The sequence below is a fragment of the Rhinichthys klamathensis genome, unplaced genomic scaffold, assembly GCF_029890125.1.
Source record: "Rhinichthys klamathensis goyatoka isolate OS25496 unplaced genomic scaffold, OSU_Roscu_1.1 h1tg000557l_1, whole genome shotgun sequence".
NCBI lineage: Eukaryota > Metazoa > Chordata > Actinopteri > Cypriniformes > Leuciscidae > Rhinichthys > Rhinichthys klamathensis.
In genome coordinates, this window is record NW_026607025.1 from 1,726,462 (window position 1) to 1,745,701 (window position 19,240).

At 38.2% G+C, this 19,240-nt stretch overlaps 1 protein-coding gene across 1 annotated transcript in view; it reads right to left on the minus strand.

Annotated features, from left to right (window-relative positions):
• Positions 1-18,846, minus strand: part of lingo1a (leucine rich repeat and Ig domain containing 1a) — an 80,105-nt gene extending 61,259 nt beyond the window's left edge. Inside the window, exon 1 of the mRNA XM_056239207.1 lies at positions 18,580-18,846. The gene's annotated coding sequence lies outside the window, so the exon portion shown is untranslated. The remainder of the gene's footprint in view (positions 1-18,579) is intronic.
• Positions 18,847-19,240: the final 394 nt, after the last annotated feature.

Sequence of the window (19,240 nt, forward strand, 5' to 3'; positions counted from 1 at the left end):
TACTTGGAAAAAACCTTTAGACTAAATCCAAATGATTTAGCATTATGAAAATGCATGTTTGAGCTGTCTGAACTGAAAGCAACTTGCACCGACATATCTTAAAATACATCAGTGGCATTGTTTTGTCTCAAGATGCACACCAGTAATGTTTTTTTTTCCTATGGCACGTTTATAAAAGCTACTTAAATGGCATAATCCTGGTTTAATCTAAGACTAGTCTGTGAAACCAGGCCTTTAAGTCCTAAACAATGTTTCAATCCTAACACTTGAACATAGACCCTTAAAACTAAATTAATCTCTTAACTCTAAACCTTTAACTCCAAAGTCTACAATCGTTGAGGTTTAGTTCAAATTAAATTATTTTAGTTTTTTTTTTTTGTCGTTTAATCTAACCTCTAAAACGAATCCTAAAAATTGTGGTATTGTTGGCTCTTGTATGAGATACTGCTTGCGATGGTCATCATTAGCATCTACCAAATGGCTAAATGTAAATCCCAAACTATAAAGTCTACAACCTAAACCATAAAGACTACATCTAATCCTAAACTCTTAGCTCCTTAACCCTAAACCATAAAGTCTAAAGCCTATGACATAAACTTAAAATGTCATCCCTAAATCCACATTGCCGTTCTGAAGAGTCCACTAGATCAGCTACGCTAGAGACAGGCACGAAGCCAATGACATTGAGACCTCAGTCAGACGTGGACACGATCCCTCAGAATGAAACATAGACTCATTACGGGCCTGAAGAAAGACATTCACAGGCCGTCATCTGAATGTTTCACTGGCGTCTCGCGCTCCCTTCAGTTCCATTGCATCATTTGATCTGTCATGACACTCAGCGATCCCTCGGGAGCGTGTGCGACGGCACATCACGGTGAAACACACCCGCTGGAACCCCCCGAGTGGAGGGCCGGCCCGCCGCGGGGACCGTCTACATTAATATTTGATGGCCTGCTCTGTCCCCTGGCAGCTTTCTGACTTTAATTAAGAGCCTGTATGGTCACTAATCTCTGTTTACGCAACACAGAGTCAACCTGAAGAGAGCTGTCAACATCCCAGCAGACCTTCAGAGCCAAACACACACGCCCTGATGAGACCAGAAGAGCGGAGCTATACGACGACACACACACAGATATGAGAAAGACATGCAGATCGGAGGAAATTGAAGTTGCGTGTTTTTCCTCGATTCAGTCAAGTTTCCGTCAAGTCCTGCTTCTTTTCCAATAAGAGCTTTCGGGTCACGGGAGAAAACAGAGGAAATTAAATCTCCGCAGGACATTATGAAAGACGAACAGTGGAAGATCTGACTTACTGACTCACATCGACCAATCACTGACTCTCCTTTTAATAATAAATGAATAGTAATTAGCTTTGGAATTACATTCTTTAAAAGACAACATGATGCTATTATCATCTAATAAGATGACTATGGTATTATTAGCAAAAGTCATTTCAGAGGTGGAGAAAGTTATTACATTTTGATTGTGACAGATTATGAAAAACATTATTTTTCTTTAGTATAAAGTACTAATGGATCATGCACAAAAGACCAGGGACATTTATTAACACAATAATGTGGCTGATTTTCATATCATGTTTCTTTTATTAGAAATCTTTGTTTATTCCACTCATATTCGCCGTTCCAGTTCATTAATGGAGGAAAACAAAACATGACTACATTTTTAATGAATCAACTTCTTTAGTAATGAACTGTTGTATAAAGAATACACATTGATATTCAGAACAGCACTCTCTGATTTTGAATGAAATGAAAGAAATTAAGTTACAAAATATATTTAAAACTAAATTCACAGAGCCAAAAATCACATCCATCTAAAGATTCAAACACACATTAAAATGTGGCTAATTGCCCAAGAATCAAACAAGTCTTGACATGTTTTAAGCCCAATGTACACTGTATGATTTTGCTATCTAAGACTAATTTTGGGAGTCACAAGATCATGAGATTTACTTAAGAGTGCGACATGATCACCAACATCCAAATAATCCACCTTTAAATGAATTTCAGACTCTGTTGATGTTCTTTTGGGTCAGAAAGTCCTAGTGTGTATTTTGCTATGACAACCATCTAATGAAGAACCAATAGGAGCACAGAAATTAAAAAGAGTAAAAAAATAAAAAAATAAATAAAAGATATTTGATGATTGTCTATATGATTTATGCAACATAAATCAACATACCATTAATTTATAAATATAGTTATACTAATTGCTCACTAATATATATTGTTATATTAATTTATACCACTAAAATGCATATGTAGAAAATAGCAAATACAATTTTCGTTCATGATACCTGATGCATTACACAATGTAGAAAATGTAACATTATTCTAAAGTGTTACCATAAATATATCTAAAAGTTAGCAATCCTTTGCATTATGATCATACTTTCAAAATGATCTTGAGTTTGTTCTGAAAAATGTTTGTTCTTTTTTTTCCCCTTTTCCCACATATCATAAAGTTTGATTTTAAAGATGTTGCACAATCTGGATTTCCCCAAAATCTCACCATACTCTTAGTAAAAAAAGGTTTAATGGGGTTCTATATAAAACCCAAGGGTTCTTGGCTCAGTTTTAAAGGGCCCTTTATGGCAAAAAAATGTCTATATATGTCAAAAAATTCTATTTTTAGCGATGAAGTATATTTACGAGCTGTTTAATTCATAAAATTTTGTCTTAAAGTGCTCCATTAGGCTATTTTAAATTCTCATACAGTACTTTAGTTCTGCAGGTCTCCTACAACAGGTTTCCAAGGTAAAAAAAAAAACATTTTCATAATATACATCCTTTCTTACTTGTCTGAAACGGTTCGATATAGGGTTCGGTCTCACTAAACCCCTCCTTTTTTATAAGAGCCTACTCTGCTCTGATTGGTCAGATGGCCCAGTCTCTTGTGATTGGTCTACCGCTTACAGTGTGTGCTGGAAACCATTACATATCTGAATTTCAGCTCCGGATCTTCCTCAAACACAGTGATATGAACAGTAAAGCTGGGACCGAGATGGGTCTTGCGCATGTTGCCCATTTGGGTCCCACCTAGTGGCAAGTGAAATCCTATATGAAATCCATGGGCAGTTTGCATGGGGCCATTATGGAACCCATAAGCCAATCCTATAGGGCCCACATATTTCAGCCCAGTTTATACCCATATGGGCTTCACATACAAATGTTGGCTGGGAACTATGCCATTGGTTTTATCGTATTAAATCGAGCTCAAGCCCTCATGCTTTTGAAGTGCATCAAAGTTGATTTGCTTTTGACAGCGTCTTCTCGACATGTCGACAACATGAACCAAACTCTTCCAGGCCTCAGCTACAACTACAGTGTTTGAGGGTCAAAGTAGACGTTGTTCACGGACAACTAATGAGGACCAGACTGGAATCATGCAAATTTGTTCCAAATCTACATGGGTTTGTGCAGGAAGTAAGACTGGAATCACTAAAGACTTGTTTCAGGCAGTTCAGAATCAGTTCTTTCTTTTGAGAGACAATAACTCCATTTATCATGAACTTTGATCTTTGAAACTTTGCAGACCTTTTATATTACACACTACATGAAAGGTAATATCCGAAAAAGCATAACACATTTTATTTATTAAAACAAAATGAATTAAAACTAAATCCTTAAAATGATCCAATAACCCCTAAAATGTTATATACTGTGTATGAAGCGCCTGACGGGCCATTCACACAGAAAGCATTTTTGCTTTGAAAAACGCAAGACGCGGGGAGATTTTAGAATGCAGTGTCGTGCAAAAGATGCGAGACATGAGCGCAACGGTCAAACATCCGTCTAACGCGTGTTTACATAGAAAAACAATGGAAAAGTAATGCAGTGGAATAAAAAAAAACATGTTCTGTGTGAACCAGCCCTTAAGGTTCAAGAACAATTTCCTCCAAAAGTGTATAACATGAGAAGATCAGAAAAACAGAAATCCCACAGTGTGCACCAGGCTTAAGGGTTTTCTTCTGTCATCACCGTTGGGCTTCAGATATCCCATAATGTGCTACAGCTGTTTGGTGAAGCAGCCTGTAATGACATGAGGTGGCCGCTCTCGTTTCTGGTGTTAATGACGGACATTCTGCTGTTTACACGGTTCTGGCCCATTACCTCAAGAGATTTCTCAGATCGCCTTTATTATTGTGCAGAAAAGCAACAGTGACCTTTGGTTTTTTATTTCTTCTGGAGAAGCCACCGCCAAAGGTTTATGTGACCGAATAAACAAAGAAACCTCAATGTAATTATTACAATCACCTTCAGTCAGACTCATAATGAAGTGTGACTAATTAGCTCTCAGACAGAGTTTGAACTGGTGTCTGTATTTGACACGCTGACTCCGTCGAGCATCACAACCACTGCGCTACGGATTATTCTTATATAATCACTGAGGAAACAACTGGGCAAATTACAACCGAATAAATAAAAAGGGTTGTTTTTTCTACACTTTTGTTTTAAATTAAGTCTACAGATTTCGTTAAATTTCTTATACCAAAAAACTCTCCAATTTTTTCCACCCTTTCTTTGACCAAAGTCCCTTTCAGGCAAGTCATCTCACTCATGCAAGTACAGCTCCCATCTCTTTGAATAGGGAAACATAAAATTCTCCATGCTGTTCACCAAGCTTACGATTAAATTTCATATTTGAAGTCACTAATGAAATCTGACAACAACTGTCTCATAAGTTTTGTTTCTAAGGCTATGTTTACACGGAAACGATCTGAAGAGAAAACGCAAAAGTGGCGTTGCGTTATCACTTTTTATTCTGCGTTTAGACGAGCGTTATGGTCGGGAAATCCGCGTGCATATGGTGACGCAAAAGTGTGTGAAATTCGATGTAGTATGCACTCCAGGCGGCTAGGTGGCAATGTGAAGCACTGCCACACAACAACACCAGTATCTTAGAATATTTTGTACAACTGCTGAAAAGACTCTTGTATGTTTTTCAGAGCTGCTAGGGCAACTTGAAGGTCCGACGTATGGAAATAATCTGACATGTTCAATAGTATCCAGCTGCAGACCCGCAGCACCACCAGTTTCAGAACCCCAGCGCCAGAACCGGAAGTAAGGGGCGGAGCTTACGTTCTAACACCAGCGCCAGGACCGGAAGTGAGGGGTGGAGCTTACGTTCTAAACCGAGTAACGCCACCTAACGCTTTGGAGCGTAATTTGCTTAGACACGAAACGGCATTATTACACACGAAACCATACTTTAACGTATTATAATGATACATTAAGGTATAGTACAATAAGCATTTTAAAACATTGATTTTGTGTAATATAATTCTATATAGTTATCCGTTTCATTGTATTATGAGTTACTTCCTGATCATGATGGTGAAAAATAATGCTTGAAACTTATGGTCATTTTATATAAAATATACTTTATTTCACAAGAACATGTGCAGCATGCATTTTTCTTTATGTAAAATAATGTCAAAAATCTAAAAAGAGAGAGAAAATCCGGCATTGTTTTAAAAGAAACCATAAAAATGTACCGTAGCATAGGCTACTTATTCAAATAATAGCCGAGTCCCAAATAGACGATTGTCTCTTTTACACGCCTGGTGTGGCTGCAGGTCTGGGTAAATATAAGTCCGGTCTCAAATAGAGGTCGGGTCTGTTTTTTAGTTTCAGGTTGTATTAAATCTTCTAAAACCCGTCAGATCGTCCGCTTTTTGGCGGCCGCCAAAGCAAATTTTTGTCCCGCCAAAGCCTATTTTGATCGGTGAGTGATGTAGAATAGAATGACTGCTGCGCATGACAGGGCAGAGCAGAGAGAGAGAGAGCCCTGGCCGCGCGCGCGCACTCTCACGTCTTCAAACAACACTTGCTCTTTATTTGTCACATACCAGTTATAGTTCATACAACGAGCAGTGACTCACTGTGTAATAAAAACATACCCTAAATATTATTTAAAAGGTGCAACAATTTTAAATATTTTTAAATACTTGCAAAAATAACCATGCTTGTGTCATTGTAAATAATTCCGCCCCTCCCTCACTTCCGGTTCTGGCGCTGGGGTTCTGGCACTGGGGTTCTGAAACTGGTGGTGCTGCGGGTCTGCAGCTGGATATATCTCGACATGTTGGTTGTTATTTTCCTGTGCTGGCGCATGCATGTGACGCAAACGCGTACACGACGAGAGCCACCGTGAGCAGATTTGCGTTTTTACAGTTTAGACGGGAACGAGACGGTGGAGCGTTTTTAAGATTTCCACTCTGGAGGGTGGTTTCACTTTTTTGCGTTTGTGAGCCCCCAAAACGCCGTTGCCGTGTAAACGAAAGGCACATCCGATAAAATATTTTTACGTTTTCACCCGGAATCGTTCTCGTGTAAACAGGGCCTAAATGCTCAAATAATGACAAAAAAAAATAAAAAAAATTTCAGGCTGGACCAGCCAATGCGTGTCTCAGAACACAGACTGTTTCTATTGCTTCTAAAGGCAGCAGCAATGACTTCACCAATTGTAGATTGTCTCTTTTATTTAGAAGGCGGGACTTATTCCGCCATATTGCGAGTTGCACTTTCTCCCATTCATAGTAATATGTGCACCGTCTTTGTGTATCTAAAGTCTTTGCTATTCTCCGTGTAGTTAAACTGTCTGCTACTGTACCTTTAAGAAATGTAACTGAAATTCCGATGCAATCTCCACTTATCATTGTACAGTTGTTCATCAGGACGGGCAAAATCCCTGAAAACTGATGGAAATCAGCAATAATTTGCACTATAACAAAAGATTTTTCAAAGTTGTAAATAAAACAAGTATGTTTTACAAGAAAGGACTACCACAGTCTTTCTACTTGAAAATTTCATGTTATTTGCTGTTTCTTTATTATTTGTGAAATCTTCAATCAATTTCTGCGTGAAATCACTGGAATCTCATTGGATGTTGCAACCATGATCTCATTAACACACTAAAAATAAAATTGGACAGTATTTATAGTGTATTCTTCAGCAAAAACAGTCAGAAGTGGCTTAAAGGCAACAGAAGGGTTGTGTCAGTACATCTAATGTTTAAATGCTTTTAAATAAAACACGTGTGATTATTTCACGCTCATAGCTTTTGCATATTTAAGCAGATTTTGCTCTGGGGATGTGTAACGTGTGAGGTCATACTGAGGTTGTTAAGGATTATGTCACAGGGGGTTTATAGGGCTTTTTGCCCTTTTAGGTTACTATTAATATTGGAAAGGTCCTTTTTTTAAAATATTAATTTATGAAATTACTGTCGTGAACAGATGTCGGGGATTTTAACCTGCGACGAGTTACTCTATTTAATTAACATTGAGTTGGTAAATTGCTCTTGAACCGTGAGCTCAGCGCTGATTAATGGAGGGTGATTTTTTCCAGATGGAAGGTTTAGTTGAGACATATATCAGACTGAGAGGTGATTTCTAATGTAACCCGGAATAGTTCATACTCAGCAGATACTCCCACTGTAATGTTAGTACAGCGGAGCGCAGTTTGACGCAAGTTAATAGAGCGTTACAGGAGGCTGGTTAAGCTCATTGCTCCTGGATGACGCCCGGTGCTCCTCCAAGGCAAATCAATGCTGAACCAAATACAAAGCGGAAACGTTCATAAAATAAATATTGATAATACGCTCAGTTTGAAATATAATTGTCTTTAAGGTACATATAAAATATGATTATATTTGTAAGCAACATTTCACTCATCTGATTGATTGTCGTTGCAATGCATTCTGGGATTGCCTTATTTAACAGCTAACTGATTTGAGTTTTGCAACATACTCTATGATGGTGATAACAATCTAGAGAGCATGAAACTTTTATGTATATTACCCAATTTTATGTATTTTACAAAAAATTTACTTAAAAATCATGTGATAAACAATGTTATTTATTTAATTAAATTAAAATTAGTACGTTTATTAATTTAGTTATTATTAGTTTAATATAGGCTGATTATTTAAATTATTATTTTTATATTTTCTGTTTTTATTTAAATTTGAGTTACATTTGTAGTAATTATGCCATTATATATATATATATACACTCACCGGCCACTTTATTAGGTACACCTGTCCAACTGCTCGTTAACACTTAATTTCTAAGCAGCCAATCACATGGCGGCAACTCAGTGCATTTAGGCATGTAGACATGGTCAAGACAATCTCCTGCAGTTCAAACCGAGCATCAGTATGGGGAAGAAAGTTGATTTGAGTGACTTTGAACGTGGCATGATTGTTGGTGCCAGAAGGGCTGGTCTGAGTATTTCAGAAACTGCTAATCTACTGGGATTTTCACGCACAACCATCTCTAGGGTTTACAGAGAATGGTCCGAAAAAGAAAAAACATCCAGTGAGCGGCAGTTCTGTGGGCGGAAATGCCTTGTTGATGCCAGAGGTCAGAGGAGAATGGCCAGACTGGTTCGAGCTGATAGAAGGGCAACAGTGACTGAAATAACCACTCGTTACAACCGAGGTATGCAGCAAAGCATTTGTGAAGCCACAACACGCACAACCTTGAGGCGGATGGGCTACAACAGCAGAAGACTCCACCGGGTACCACTCATCTCCACTACAAATAGGAAAAAGAGGCTACAATTTGCAAGAGCTCACCAAAATTGAACAGCTGAAGACTGGAAAAATGTTGCCTGGTCTGATGAGTCTCGATTTCTGTTGAGACATTCAGATGTTAGAGTCAGAATTTGGCGTAAACAGAATGAGAACATGGAACCATCATGCCTTGTTACCACTGTGCAGGCTGGTGGTGGTGGTGTAATGGTGTGGGGGATGTTTTCCTGGCACACTTTAGGCCCCTTAGTGCCAATTGGGCATCGTTTAAATGCCACGGCCTACCTGAGCATTGTTTCTGACCATGTCCATCCCTTTATGGCCACCATGTACCCATCCTCTAATGGCTACTTCCACCATGTCACAAAGCTCTAATCATTTCAAATTAGTTTCTTGAACATGACAATGAGTTCACTGTACTAAAATGGCCTCCACAGTCACCAGATCTCAACCCAATAGAGCATCTTTGGGATGTGGTGGAACGGGAGATTCGCATCATGGATGTGCAGCCGACAAATCTGCGGCAACTGTGTGATGCCATCATGTCAATATGGACCAAACTCCCTGAGGAATGCTTCCAGCACCTTGTTGAATCTATGCCACGAAGAATTGAGGCAGTTCTGAAGGCAAAAGGGGGTCCAACCCGTTACTAGCATGGGGTACCTAATAAAGTGGCCGGTGAGTGTATATATATATATATATATATATATATATATATATATATATATATATATATATATATAAATGTATATCTATTTTTTTCAGTTAAAGTTTTAAGTACCGAATTATTGTTTTAGTTTTGGTTTTAGTTGACTATAATAACCCTGGTGAAAACACAATGTTTATCCATTGGAAAGATCCAATGTCTACCGAGATATTTTGTGAAGTATGTTTTTTTATTTATAATCAAATCCTGCCCAATCATGCAATTTAATATATATATATATATATATATATAAACCAAGAGCAGGGCATGAAGGTTCAAGATGCCAATAATCTCAAAACGTATAAAAAATTCATCAACATGGCCGATATATCAGTGTACCGCAAGCATTACTTGTGCAAAGTCCATGCAACTCAATCAAGGCATTTCATAAAACAGGATAACAGCCTTTGTGTCGAGAATGAGCCTGTATTGTCTAAAAACCCCATCTAGATAGGCAGCTCTCTAGGATTTGGAACAGCGTCTGTCTTTGCTCAGGCTGTTAATGAGCAGAATTCAATCACCTCTTTCTGATTGCAGGGGGCTGGAGGTGAGACAGGGAGACGTGCGACAGCATTTCTTACTCGTACGAGAATCTCCACAACCATTTCATTACCAAAGCACTTCAAAAGCAATCAGCTCTGACGGCAGAGATTTCAAAGGTGCGTTCACCCAAGGATGCGCTCGCTCTTGTAGAGCTTCATGCAAAACACCAGCTGAAAAACAAAAGGAGAGCTGAAAAACCTGGTCACTGATTTTCTCAATACGGCTTATAAAACAACATTCAAATAAACATTTTACTTCCGCAATGAGTTTATGAATGAATCAGGATCTTCAATGGGAAAGTAGATTGTTTTTTTTTTCGTTGGGAATTGAACATTTGGGCCAGAACTTGGTGACGTGAAGTCTGCAAAAGTAAAGTCATTTCAGAGGAAAGCAATTTTTCAAATCAAAGATTATGAAGACAAAATATGTATTTAAGAAAGTAAATAGGGTCAATTTTGATTTCATGTTGAATTAAACTATTCCCGTTGCTTTGATAATCAGGCACTCATTTATCTGTTTACTCGTTTGTTCCTTTCAGTCATTAAATGACTGATTATGTTGAATTTGTCTGTCTCTTTCTATCTTACATTAGATTGAAATCCCATATTAATTTTGACAGAGAAAATGGAGCGGGGAAATTTTAATGACAAGATGTGTTTACAGATTGTCTTGTTTATATGATTTCATGAGTGCATTAGTATTAATATTGTGCATTAGTAGTGAAATGTAATTGTGAGTTAACGCAAGGCAATCACAACGAATCAAATTACTTTAGTTTCAGAAAGTAAGTCGTTGAGGTAGTGTATGTGAGTGTCTGCGTCACAATGCCAAAAATAATTTTCCTAATGGGTATTTTTGTCTTGTTTTCTAATAGAGCTGCACAAATAATGGTAAAAGATTGCAATCTCAACCACCCACACAATCTTATTCCTAAATGACAACGAGATTTGCCTGTGATTAAACCTTTGACAAAAATCACATTGGAACCTCAAACATTCATATGCCGCTGACCCAGAGAGAAAAGTTGTCATGTAACAGCTTCACAAACTGTCTTTTCAACCACACACAGTGTAATTATTTCTGTTACAAATATTACAATTATCACAGAAGTACTGGATTAAAAGTGTATAGTTCGGATATAAATACTGATGTCTATGGTAGCGTTCGAAATAAAGCAAATCACCTTTTGAAAGTAACTTGGCGCTTGTGTCATTATATCGTTAAACCAGTAGGTGGCGACAAGTGACCATCGAAAGAATGTGTGTCATTGAATCATTCATTCAAGAGATTCGTTCAAAAACGCTGATTCATCCAGTAATGAAACAAGTGAAGTATTTATAGTGAGTCATTGAGCCCTATCTTGCACCCAGCGCAATTGACTTTGTACACTGACGCATGTATCATTCCTATTTTTCACCCGACGCACAGCGGACCTTTCCCTCCACAGACGCAAGTCGGTAAATTAGGGAATGAACTTGCGCTCCCGGGGGCGGTTCAGCGAAAAGAGGAGACGTGTTCCGGCGCAAACGTTCCCTGGTGCTATTTTGCAGTTCCAGAAAACAATTCCGCCACTGACCAGGAAAAACCTAGTCTAAAGTCAGTGGAGCAATATTCGGATGCTAAGGGCGCATGCTTGGCCATAATGTAGCATGTGCTTCCCTCATCGACACAGACGCAGCAGTTCCCATTTTTACAAACCATACATAATTACAAGGAAAAATATTACCACACGAGGGAAATCATTGTGGTGTCCATGAAGATGTGAAAAAATAGGCATAAATCTAGCTTACACATTTACCCAAATTATTATACGCCTGTTTAACCGAAGCTAATCTGGGTGGTTCTGACTCTACCATCTGAATGTCTCAACAGAAATCGAGACTCATCAGACCAGGCAACATTTTTCCAGTCTTCAACGGTCCAATTTTGGTGAGCTCTTGCAAATTGTAGCCTCTTTTTCCTTTTTGTAGTGGAGATGAGTGGTACCCGGTGGGGTCTTCTGCTGTTGTAGCCCATCCGCCTCAAGGTTGTGCGTGTTGTGGCTTCACAAATGCTTTGCTGCATACCTCGGTTGTAACGAGTGGTTATTTCAGTCAAAGTTGCTCTTCTATCAGCTTGAATCAGTCGGCCCATTCTCCTCTGACCTCTAGCATCAACAAGGCATTTTCGCCCACAGGACTGCCGCATACTGGATGTTTTTCCCTTTTCACACCATTCTTTGTAAACCCTAGAAATGGTTGTGCGTAAAAAAATCCCAGTAACTGAGCAGATTGTGAAATACTCAGACCGGCCCGTCTGGCACCAACAACCATGCCATGCTCAAAATTGCTTAAATCACCTTTCTTTCCCATTCTGACATTCAGTTTGGAGTTCAGGAGATTGTCTTGACCAGGACCACACCCCTAAATGCATTGAAGCAACTGCCATGTGATTGGTTGATTAGATAATTGCATTAATGAGAAATTGAACAGGTGTTCCTAATACTCCTTTAGGTGAGTGTATATATCTATATATATATATATATATATAAAATGATAAACTAATTTACAAAGATATATTGGCTACAAACCAAACGAGTCTTAAAGAAACAGTTCACCTAAATTGAATTATTTTATACTGCGCAAGTCATATATCACTTTTTACAATAATTTTTCGAAGCTTTTCGTACACATTTATTGGACAGCATGTAAAAAAAAAGAATATATAAAAATTTGGTAACATTTTATTTCGATAGTCCACTCTAGATATTATACTAACTATAAAGAACTTTGCAACTACATGTCAACTAACTCTCATTAGAGTATTAGTAGACTCTGTTTAATATCTGCTAACACTTTATTCTGATGCTCCCCCAACAGACATTCTACTGACTATAAGTAACTTGGCAACTACAAGTCAACTTATTCTCCTAACCCGGACCCTAACACCTAACCATAACCTTAGTCTACTACAGTCTACTAATACTCTAATGAGAGTTAGATGACATGTAGTTGCAAAGTTACTTATAGTTAGTAGAACGTTTAAAGTGGACAATAGAAATAAAGTGGAACCCAAAATTTATGTTGGTGTTCCACAGACATAATAATAATATAATATTTGTTTTATTGAAACATTTCCTTCAATATTTGATCCAATTATGCTTTTTAAATAAATGTCTTTAAGGATATTTCACTAGAAAGCACAATGAAAATCCTGATTAAGAAAATGCTTTTTTCAGTGCATCATTTAATGACTCATCCTTGTTGAACTCTATAAAACCCCTTCCTGACTACACACAATGTCCTCTGTCTCCTTTAAAAGCTTTTATTGTGACTGCTGTCATTGTCCTCTCCGACATGAATAACAGCAGTCCTCTGTTCGCACGCCTCTGGATCAGAGAACCGGCCGTTCATTCACACACCGTTCTCACCCCAATTTAGCAGCAAATTAAATGTCAGAGTCTGGCACGGAATTCTGATCAGGAAGCGCTCAAGATGAGAGCAATTTGTCTTTGATAAAAGCCGGCGAACAGACTTTTCCGTTTTCATTAAACGCGTTAAAAAGAACAGATGTACGAGAGATGGATTCTATCTGTCAGGGGTTTGACGGTTATCAACCCAAAGCAACACCATCCAGAACAATCAGATCTGCTCTGAGGAGAGCACAGAACATCGAACATGACACAGATGGATCTGGGAATATAAGGTCACGCTCTCTCTCCGTCTTTCTCTTTCTCTTTCGTACGTGATAATCCATCCTGATCTTTATGTTGGGTTGGAGGCAGAGCTGAGAGTGATGGCCCGGAGCTTGACGTACGTCAAACATCACTGGCACATTTCACTTCCTGTGTGTACCTGAAAACACACATTCTCCGTTACAGATGTTTGATAGATCCCTGGGTGAACCAGTGTGCTACAGGCAGAAGGTCACGCGTAAGACATTGTTGGCTGGGAATGTGCTTTAACCATCTACAACAATGAGTTCCTGTAAAAATCCACTTCAAGTTCCCCCTGGGAAGTCGCTTTTCTTTGCCAATAGAGAGATTAGTCTTCCACTATGAAGCTGCCAGAGGCTGCAAGGCATGCTTTCTGTGGAGAGCGGATGTCCACCTGGAGCTTCTTCAGTTCATCAAGAGCAAGGCCTCCTGAATGAACAGATCCTCAGGGTACATCAAAACCTCATCCATCTTTACTGAAACTGACAATGAGAACATGTGAGAGCAGAACCATTCATTTTCACAGCTACCAAATTCATCTACACAACACATGATTCTTTGCACCCCAAAAAAGGGAAATGGGATTCACAAAAGAAGGGAAATGGGTTTGAAAATTTGAAATGATTAGAGATGTGCTGTATGGTGGCTATATGGTTCTGCAAACAGAAAAGGCTTTTAACCAAAGAAACAGGCAAAAAGAGTCAAGAGAAATTATGCAAATCACAAAATTGCCACTGAATCCATTTTGCATGCAAGAATTCCCAGACTATTTGGAAATTTCGGTCCACCACTATAATCCAAGTACTTGATACGGCACTTTAAAATTCTGAACGCGCGCTCCACTGCTCATGCGACTCGATATATGCCTGTCTTCAACATCATTACTGATGCCATGACAAGAACCCCAATGCTTTCAATTATTCCAATAAATATAAACAAAAAATAAAAATAGTGAGAAAATTAAGAAAAACTATATCTATATTAAATATAATTAGACGTCAAATTACAAAAAATGTAAAAATAAAAATGTATTAAATATTTAAAAAGTAAATAAAATAAAAAGGTAAACAAAATTATTCAAATTACAAAAATAAGTTAATTTGAAAAATAAATTAAATCATTAAAATAGAAATTAAACAAAATAAGCAGCCAAATTATGAAAAAACGAAACTATAAAAAATAAATGTAATATAAAAATTTTATATTCTGTAAATTTAAAATATTATAAAAATGTAAATGATTCAAAGCTGCGTGATGAAAAAATATTACAAATATAACATTGGAAATTAATTAGCGCCTGGTAAACTGCAATGTGGGAGGTTAGTGAATAAGATTTTACTTCAATTTATGAGTGAATCAGTATTCAATGGGAATGTAGGTTGGGGCTTGATTTTATCCATTGGGAATTGATTGGATCATGAAAAGTAACAAGGAATAGGTCAGAACTTGGTCACGTGAGTCAAAAATTAAAGTCATTTAAGAGGAAAGCAATTTTTAATCAAAGATTATGAAGACAAAATATGTATTTTTGACCTTAAGGGTAACTATTCCCGTTGCTTTGATAATCAGCCACTCATTTATTTATTTTAGGTCATGAAATGACTGATTATCTTGAATTTGTTGTCTCTTTCTCTCTTACATTAGACTGAAATATTAATTCAGACAGAGAAAATAGAAGAAAATAATCCTCAGACTCATATTAGGATGATGCATACAGCACCTGATGTGGTAAATGAAAACAAAAATAGCCAAATGAATCAATGTACAGATGTCCTAAAAGTGCATAATGAGCCTTTAATGGGTTTAGCACCATTAGCACTAGCTAGCAGAGCTTCCCCCAAAGTCATCAAACTCCCAACAACAGCGAGAACTGAGAAGCTGGAGGATCTGTGTATGTCTCGATCCGTCTCCGAGAAGTGAGACCTGTCTTACCTCCAGACTCATCCGTCACTAATACAGTCTCTGAGAACGCTGGGAATCCGGACGTATCGTGATTTCACTCAACTAACTCTGACCGCGAGGTAATATTTCATAAATGAATTAACTTCACAGTGGCAGATGTGATTAGATAGAGTATCTAAGAGAACAGAAGGCAGGGAACGCTCCTGCACCGCAACAAAATCCTAAAATCAAGATACATTTACTTGAGATGCTAAATGACATGAGATATTAAGTCTCATTTCCTGAAAAATTAAACAAGCAAAAAATATCTGCCAGTGGAATATGAAAAATAAACATGTTTTCCCTTTGAATTAAGTTTTAATTTGTCTTACCTCACTATGAGATTCTTAACTCTTTTTTTTTTTTTTGAATAGAAGTAATTTGATATTTTTTTTAGAAATAGAAGTAATTTGCTTCTCAAGTAAATGTATCTTGATTTAAGAATGTTCAGATATGGAAAACAAGACAAATACTGGGGAGGAACATCATTTTTTGCAGTGTGTTTGTGATCATGTGACATCATCGGCCACAATAACCGGGCATTTGGTGCGTTCAAGTCATCTCGTATAGATCGTATTTATGAGTTGAACGCACTTGAAGCCCCGATCTTTACGAGTTGTGGCCGTGTCACTGAGAAACATGGCGGAATACCACAATACTTAAAGGTATTTAGCGGTGATATTGTCAGGCTTTTCCATTTACAGCGCAGTAAGCTAATTACCTGCACAGAATATGATGGCATTATAATATAACAATGCAACATGTAACGATAACGTTGGCAGTGGCTTCATAAATTAATCAAAAACATAAAAAAACAAAGTACACCTGAGTCACAAAGTTTAAGAACCTTACTGTATTTTTGTCAGTGTTGGGCAAGTTACTTTTAAAAAGTAATTAGTTACAGTTACTAGTTACTTCTGCCAAAAAGTAACTCAATTAGATACTCAGTTACAAATTTTAAAAGTAACTAGTTACTTAAAAAAGTAACTATTGCGTTACTTTCAAGTAAAATTAAATTTTAAATGCTCAAATGTGACCCGACCTCTACCCCTCTTTAACGGAACTTACAATACATGTGCATGTTCAATTATTTATGATAAATCTGAATATTATAATAAAATGGACACTTAATACAATACATTATTAACAGAAACATGAAACATTGTACACACATCTAAAAAAAAAAATGTTGCTGTGGGACAAAGTGAGACTAGCCTCCAATCAAATGCCATGTATGTAGATATTATGTTTATATAGTGGATCAATGCAAATAACACAATAGATGTTTTGGAACTTTTGACATTTATTGCCCCTCAACAGGCCACAACTGGGCAAAATTAAATTAAGCTTGTTAAGCTCGTCGCCATACCTGTCTCTCGTTGACTGACTGGCTTGTGTTGTTCCTTGTGTGTCCTGTCCTGTCCTGTCCGACTATGCGTTATGATGGGTCGTTCGCAATTCATGAGCGTTAGCCGTTAGTGATGATGGATCGACTCGTTCGCGAATGAGCGTTAGTGATGATGGATCGACTCGTTCGCGAATGAGCTTTTGATGGGTCGTTCGCGATTCTAAGAGTTAGTTACTCTAAGAGCCGGCTCTTTTAGGTGAACGTCGGGAGCTGGCTCGCATATCTGAAGAGCCGACTCTATTTTTACTAATTTAGCCTATAGAAATTAAATAATTATGTAATAAAAATTGAAATATTATAGTCAAAGTCATTTAAAGAGCCGTTTGTGAGCCAAAAGAGCCTGCTTTTTTCAGTGAGCTGAGCCAAAAGAGCCGAATGCCCATCACTACTATGCGTGCTTTAGAACACCCGCCCAACTCTACCTCTGATTGGCTTACAATGACATTTTACTCTACCTCAGCCAATCGTCAGCATTTATGCGCTTGTCTCGTGCTCTGCCCACTAACCAAGGAAGAACAGTAAAAAAAGTATTTGCCTCTCGCTCAGAGATCTAGTTGGTCTGATGAAAAAAACAAAAAACAGCTTCATCAGTTATAGTAACGCGCCGCATTTTTTGGCAGTAACGGTAACGGCGTTATTAAGATGAGAAGAGTAATCAATTAGATTACACGTTACTGGAAAAAGTAATGCCGTTAGTAACGGCGTTATTTATAACGCCGTTATTCCCATCACTGATTTTTGTGTAATTAGTTAAGAGAAAGTTCTCCGCCATCTTACTCCGACGAAAGTGACTTGAACACACCAGCCGTCGTAAACACGACGGACTTCCCACCTCGTACTTACGAACTTCCCAGGAGGACTTGAACGCACTAATTTTTCAGTCGGAAGAAGATATTCCTCATGATGTGCCGAGAGCTACCGGTCACTATACACACATCTGAAATAGCCTACTATTATGCCGAGAGCTACTGGTCACTATACACACATCTGAAATAGCCTACTATATGCGATGAAATTGCCATGTTTTGTTCTTAACCATTCTTTAGAAGCATATTAATAACTTACAGCTATTGATCGAGGTATGAACAAGAGTCATCAACATTAAAACCTCCATGCAGGCAACCTAAAATATCCGAGAAGCGTTTCTGTCACGTGTGAATGTTTCCTAAATTCCCTGTGGATGTTTTTTTTTTTTTTTAGCTTTTTAACTGGAGGGGAGAGAAGTGGAAAGTGCTATTCTACCCGTGACGCCTAATCACATTTCTCTCTTATTAGTTTCCGAGCGCACAGAGTGAAATTAAGGTTGAAGTGGCCAAATCTAATAAATATTGATGCTCATTACAGAGCCTTCTCTACCTGTCTCTCTCTCTCTCTCTCTCTCTCTGTCGCCTGTTCGCTTTTCTAGATGTGTCAGCTGTACCCAGAATGCCTCAGCCCCTCCCTTCCCGCTCTTTAAATGATCCGCCTGGCAGAGAAACTGGCTGGTATCTGAACGTACGTACCAAATAAAGCATTACTTCGGACTAAATATAGACGTTGCACACTTTGATGTCTGAAATATTAACGGATATCTCTTGCAAACACGCTCCCAAAAAAATCAGAGCTGCTTTATTTGATGCCAAACCAGTTGCAAAGAGCTCAAACTGAGAAGAGCTTTACAAACAAAAACCTCAGTTGGGACCTGAACATCTCCCTCGGTCACTGAGAGTAATAAAACCCCTCTTACCGGATGTTTAACGGCAGTGGGATGTGCCCGTGTTAGTGTGTGTCCGTATCCACAGGAGCGGGATTATATCCAGAATGCTGATGCGGTCCGGACTCCTCACAAAACACAACCTTGATGAAGAGCTTGCAGACGCATCCGTGATCCACCTGCTTCCAACACGCATGAACACACACGCACGCTCCGACACACACTCGAGCAGAGGGCGTACCTACAGTCAGCCAACGGAGAGGTGGAGTGAGAGATGGAGAGAGGGAGAGAGAGCGTTAGGACGGCACAAGGTGGAGGGAGGAAGTGGTGGAGTGTGGGAAACCGAGAGAGAGAGAGAGAGAGAGAGACAAAGATGCACCAATCACATTTGTTCTCTTCATTGCCATCACAGTAGCTGTTTTCTGATGGAACAAACTGTCCCACGGGAGAGAAAAATTACAAATGAGATCTCTGGAATTTCTCAGTGATTTCTCCTATTTAGTTGTAATACAATAGATAATTAGAGTACGCTTTCTGAGAAAATACAATTTCAGTTTTTCAAAATTTCATGTTTAATTCAATGTGTTGTTTACTATTTCTTTGTGATTATTTGTGAAATTTACTAGCAGATTTTTAGGTGAAAATTGTTTCAAATTAAATCCTAAACCTTTTTTTTTAAGACGGGAAAGAGATT